The sequence below is a fragment of the Lagopus muta genome, chromosome 10 (genome assembly GCF_023343835.1).
Source record: "Lagopus muta isolate bLagMut1 chromosome 10, bLagMut1 primary, whole genome shotgun sequence".
In the NCBI taxonomy this organism is placed as follows: Eukaryota; Metazoa; Chordata; class Aves; order Galliformes; family Phasianidae; genus Lagopus; species Lagopus muta.
Window position 1 is genome coordinate 9,952,899 of NC_064442.1, and position 6,686 is coordinate 9,959,584.

Below are 6,686 nucleotides of genomic sequence, written 5' to 3' on the forward strand. Positions count from 1 at the left end.
TGCTGTTTATTTTTTTCCTTGAAGTAGCTAAACATAAATACTAAGAAGTTCAAAAACTGGCATTTAGCAGTCTAAGTTAACTGACTTTTATCTTGCAATATTCCAAATATTATTTCTGTCTGGTTGATGTTGGTGAGCATTAATTTGGCATTGACCAAAAATCTGGTCTTTTTTAATTTTGGTGTATTTAAGAATACAAGTTTTCCAGGCAGTACCCTGGGAATAGAAATGCAGACTGATTATAGAATTGTAGAATCACTAAGGTTAGAAAAGATCTCCAAGATCTAGTCCAACTGTCCCCCTGCCACCAGTATTGCCCATTAAACCATGTCCCTGAGTACATCTATCATTTCCTTTAAACACCTCCAGGAATGGTGACTCCACTGCTTCCTTAGGCAGCCTGTTCCAATGCCAAACCACTCTTTCTGAGAAGAAGTTCTTCCTAATATCTAATTTGAACCTCACTCGACACAACTTGAGGCCATTCCCTCTCGTCCTGATGCTAGTTACCTGGGAAAAGAGGCTGACCCCCACCTCACCATAGCCTTCTTTCTGGGAGTGGTAGAGAGCAGTAACAACTCCCTTCAGCCACCTGTTCTCCAGACTCAGCAATCCCAGTTCCCTCAGCTGCTCCTCATAAGACTTTTGTGCAGACCCTTCACAAGCTTTGTTGCCCTTATCAAAGGGTAACAATTTCAAAGAGATTGTCGCTCTCTAAGACATTGTTATCTTGTTTCCCAATCAGTGATCTCTGACCAAATTCAGTGTATACAAAAAGACACTCTGAGGGAACCCAGTACAGTAAACTTGGTAATAAGAGAATACATTATTTCCCAACTATTTGATTTTACTGTAGTCTATTGAAGTCCTACAACATGTAGACACATGCCTCGCGTCCTAAAATTTGAGGTTCATCCATTAAAATACTGAGCTGTAGTGTTTGCCACATCAACCTCTCTTCCTGTGGCAGCTTGTTTAGTGTTGTCTGAGATAACATCGAGTCCTCCTGTTTAAAGCTAAGGGTAAGATATAGTCTTTCACAAAGCAGTACCACATACAGTCATCAATACAGTGGAAGGAAAAATATGTAAATAAAGCAATTAGCACCAAAAAACAAAGCTCCTATAATGACATGTCCATCACGTATGTGCAAGACAGCATGATTAAACTAAATGTTCTAGAGCAGGACTTAAATTGTAACAGCATACAATTAAATGGGATAAAAGTAACTTTCATTTGAAGGATAGTTACTTCCCTTAGAAAATTATTTTGCTTTGTAGTTGTCAAAGTGAGTGGTTTCTTTTTTTTCTTGTGTTTACACATTAAAACTTAACGTGTTGCATGAATAGCATGGTGCTAGATCTTGGATTTCTCCTTCACTGATGCATTTTTTTACAAATCCATGTTTCTAATTTACCCACTTAAAACATGAATGTAAATTGAGTTTAGGTTTTTAAGCAGGAACAAAGATTTTTACCTTCATAAAATCCATAGGTAACATTTACTGAAGGATGTTGTTTGTACTGTGCTTCCTTACAGTGCTGTGATGTGTAACAGGTTTTTTTTGAAAATTCCACTAAGATCTGGCAGTGCCAACTTGAACTTGGCAAAATCAAATTGGTGTATAATGCTTCACAGTAAGTGATACAGGCGGTCAACATCATCCTCTGAAAGTCCTGGGCCCAGATCCAGAGGCTTTCATATGGATAGGCAGCTTAGTAAGCTGCTTCTTCCCATTGGGACAGGGAACCTCAACAGCTATTTCAGCATGTCTCCTTTCTCTGCCATTTCCTGCCACCCTTACTGTAGGAAAAACCACTCTCCTCTCCTCCAAGGGAGAGAAGAAAAAAAGAACAGTGCTTAATTTAGTTTTTGTTTTTTTTTTTAAAGCAAGTATTCCCACCTTTGTCTGTTTTAAGTGGTGTAACTTATCATCCCAGGTATGTACTGTGGAGGCAGTTAGTTGCCTTTTGTAAGGTTTTGCTTATGAAATATTAATTATAGTAGGACTAGGCTATCTAGTGAAGGACTGCTAGCTTGAACAGTGAGAGCTAAATGTGTTTTTAAAGTGAAGAATATCAGTCTACCTCTAATAAATTGTTACAGGCGCTCATAGTTCAGCTCTTACTTTGCATATGTGCTCCAGACACAATGAAGGCTTATATAGTCTGTGTCTTTTTATGTTCACGTCATTGTTAGCCTCACAGATGAAACTTATCTTTGGGAGTATCGGGGGAGGGGTTGTCTTGTCATGAAGCTACAACAGTAAGTGCTAGCAGCTGCCATAGCCCATGTGGTAGATCTGTCTCTGATGTAATTTCCACCTCCTTGGGAAAACTGAACAAACAATTGAAAGCAAGAAGGTGAAAAACTGTTTGTTTGTTTGTTTGTTGTTTTTGGTTTTTTTTGAGAAAGGTTGCACTGCATGTTCACCTGGTGGCCTCACTGCAATCTCTAGTCTCAGTTCCAGTTATTAAATTTCTGCAAACATCATTAATTGTCACAATTTTGGATGGTTTTATATACATCTTGCTGTTGGTACAAGATAAACCGGTGCCTTAGCTAGTGCCAATAACTATCTATTTGCAAAAGAAAATGCTGATGTTCTTTTATAAAAGATTACAATAGTGCTTAAGCTGTGCGTATAAACCCCTCATTTGAGTTGCTGGCAACTTATGCATTAAAACTGAGCGTCATGCAAATGAAATCCTAGAGGATCTGGGTGCTGTATCTGCATGCACGTTAGATTATTTTTATTAATATTTAGCAAACGTACTTTGAAGGAATTCATTCAATTCTTATCTTAAGGTTCTCTTCTGAGTTGGATCTGAAACTGTGATGTGGTGAGGATTTTAATTTCTTTTCACATTGAGTAGGCTTAGAAGCTTATTGAACAACAACAAAAAAGAAAAGAAAGAAAGAAAAAAAGACAAGGCAGCTGAAATGCACCTGGCAGAATAATATAACAAAGGTATTTGGATTGAAGTCTGTTAGTACTGTCATTCTTGTAATTACCCAGAAACAGTCAGCTGTAAATTTTATTTGAAAATTGTATTTTCACATTTTTTTTGGCTTGGAGGAGAAGCTGAACCAATTTGTTTGAGCAGGAATGGTGTTTGCATTAACAGTAAAATGATACCATTCTGGACAGTACCACAGGCTTTTGTAGACATACAGCAATTACCTGAGCTAAATTTCCTTAGATATGTGTCAATACTGACTTAGAAAAGTTCAGCTGTTACTCCATTTTCAAATTGCTAAACATACCATTTCAGGGCCAGAATGTACCTAAACTAGAGAACTGGATTTTAAAAAATACTACGTTATGGCTGAATAGCTGTGTTAATAAAGATCTTTAAAAAAGAATTATTGCCTCCTTAAATACTTCTAAATCAGTGCGAAGGTAGATTGCAAACTACAACTGCAGTATAATAATTGCATATTTAGCACTAAAGTTTAGATGTAATAACTATAAGCCTTATGGCAAGAGTGAAGACTAATTCCTTTCTGGCTGTGCCACAAAGAATTGCAAGGCAGGATCTATCCTGGTTGGCTCCGATGCCACCTTGCAGCTTGGTAGGAGTGCTGTGCTCACTCTGACTGCTGCCAGGAAGCAATTGCATGTTGCTATCAGAGTTGTCATTCTCAGACTGCAGACGAGCTCCCAGCTCACCTTCCCACTTTGGTTTCAAAGCATTCCCTGCTCTGTTTGCCTTTGGCTGCCTGTGCAGGATGTGACATGTTTTATCTCCCCATGTGAGATGCAAATGTTTTGTTTGCCAAGTTATTTGTTTGTTTGTTTTTGTTTGTTTTTTGTGTGTTAGTCTTCCTCAGTAATTTTTCTGAACACTGTAGTTCCAGTCCAGTAGAGCTAGTAAAGCTGTATCATTTTGGAGTCAGCTTCATTCCTACTGCCTTTCCCCTTCTTCTTCCAGTGGCATCCTCCAAACCCAGTGTTGGTTGCACTTGGTGTTGCTGTCATGCTGCTGCAGAGCTCAGGCTGAGCCTGCTGAGACCACGGAGGTGGAAGGGTGTTATTGAGCAACCTTTATTTCGTACTTTACCGTGCAATTAAGTTTGCACATGGATTCAGCTTTCAGTATAAGAAGTTGCCTTGATTTCACTGAGATTTGCTTAATTGCATCCTAAAACATTCTGTAGGACTTTCTATCCACTGGATGTAAATAAACCCTATGTAAGTGGGGAGCATGAGTGACCAAATGCATGCTGTTAGACTTGCTTACAGTTCTGTGATCTTGATTCAGACAGTCATTATCATGTGCCTTTCCATACTGCTAAGGTATTCTGGTTTAGACTTCCTTGTTGAATTATTTTTGTCTACTGAGATTGTCTTCATTTTGGTTGGTGTTCTCCACCATATTCAGGAAGGATAACTTCATCCTGCAGATGTAGCAATAAACCTAATAATTTATTACCAAGCTGCAGTGAGCACCCACTAGATTAAAGCATTTTTGCTTCCCAACTATTTCTTCCACGTTGCAATAAAAATAGCAATAATTGCTTAGAAATTGACACATTTGAGAACTAGACCCATAGAACTGAATATTCAAAAGCAGCTACTGCAGTTACTGGTGTGTTAAGCTGTTATTTTATTTGGCTGCTAGGTTGGTTGAGGGTTTTTTTGTTGTCTTTTGTTTTGTTTTTATTTGCTTCTTTACAGACTGTAACAATGTTGAGTACACTTACACAACGCTTGATCAAGATGATGATGGTGTAACCAGATAGCAGCCTGGTGTAGTTGTAATAGCTGTGGACAGAGGATCAAACATAACTGGTTCTAAGCGCTTTCACATGTTTTTCTTTTGGGTGATAATACAGAGTTAATTTTTATGGGAGACTTGAGTTCAAGTGGCCACTTAGGTCAGCCAGCATAACCTTCTGTTCTATGTATGTTGTATAGATTTTGTAGATTTGATGTCTATTTAATCACTGCCCAATTTAGATCTTAGAACTTCTTGTTACTGTTGTTCAAGTATGCATAACAGCCTTTTCAAGTGTGACCTTTCTGTTGGTATGTGTCTTGGGAACAAAAGAAGGATTTTATAAAGAACAGCCTTGCCATAAAGAGTCATTATTTTTAAAAAATACAGCAAGTATCTTAAACAAATGTCATAATATATATTCCATGGTCAGCACCAATTTAGACAAATCAAGCTGCATTCCACGCCAAAATGCTGGTGTACCAATACAAGAAGACAATTGTTACACTAGTTCCAGTGGGATTTTTTCACTGTTTTCTTTCCAGGCCGGCTCACAGTTCTCCCACATTACTCAGGAGATGAAAAGTGACTAGGTTTTAAGTAAGTCAATACAATTTTGCAAAAATAAGCGAAGCACATTCTTTTATTGGGAATAAAATACACTTCAGTCATTGTTTGATTTGTGGAGATTAAGGATTAGGTGGCTTACTTGATGTTTCATAATTATTTATTTATCCTGTAGATTTACATCTCATATGTAAGTTCATGAGTGACTGATGAAATGATGTTCAATTGCATCAGCTGAAAGTTCTTGATAAAACCAGCTTAATCCCTAGTTTTACTTTCCAGACTTCTTGTGTTGAAATAAATGCCATTGTGCAAAAGCCCCTGGGAGCATAACATCGTGACTCAAATGGCTTCCTAAGGTTAGGAACAAGTGTTCATTCTGCTGAAGCCCATTGCATGCTACCAGTTCCTGTTGGTCAGCTGTGTACAGCTGGTATCTGTGGATGAAGACTTCTATTAATCTCATCAAGGAAAGTGCTGAGACATGGAATTGCAAACCCACTGTACGAGTGCTGCAGCTTCTATAGCAGTTTTAGGTCAGGAGCAGCCATCTTGTTCTCTTCATCTGTGGTAAAACACTGGGTTCACTGAAGTGGACAGAAATTCTGTGGTTACATTTCATTGGGACTACAATTTTGCATTTCCCCAGTGATCCACAGGAATTATTATTTTGTTGGCTGCAGCCCCATGAAGACTTAATGCACAGAACCGAAGTAATGTTACAGGCATCCAGGCGAAAGTAACACACAGCAATCCTGCTGTTATGAAATAGCACATAAGGCACTGCCAGTCTCTGTGCAAGTTCTATATTCATGTAATCAGTTTGCAAGATGAGATGTTACCTTGCAGTGTAACAGCCATCTTCAAAATTCCATGTCAGAAAGTTCTAATGGAGCACCACTATATATAAAGAGATTACATGGACTAATCCAACAAATAAACTTCTATGAAGTCTAACAAATTGTTACACTGCATACTGAGCAGAAATTGGGAAAGGCTGTAGAAGCTCTACCAAGATCGTTCTGTAGAGACAGCGGTGGTTTCAGTTTTAATTCTGTCAAACTAAGACACAGGCTTTCTTGCTTATCCTCTTGCCTATACTGTTTATTTCTCACCAGAACCCAGCTCAGTCAGAAGCCTGGTTCTTGCATCAGTACACTTTGTAAATGTACTTTAACTGGAAGCACTCAGACTACCCCTTGTGTTTTCTCTTTTACATAGGCACTGAGTCTATTACTCAATTCCCTTCTGGATTCAATAAAAACACCAGAAACAAAGCAGTAAAGGAACAAACAATGCTTGGCCTTCACTAAACCCCAGGCAGCAGCACAGTGGTGAGGCCGAGCCCACGAGTGTGATTGCACTGTGCAATCCCTCAGGTGCTCTGTGAGGCTGAAC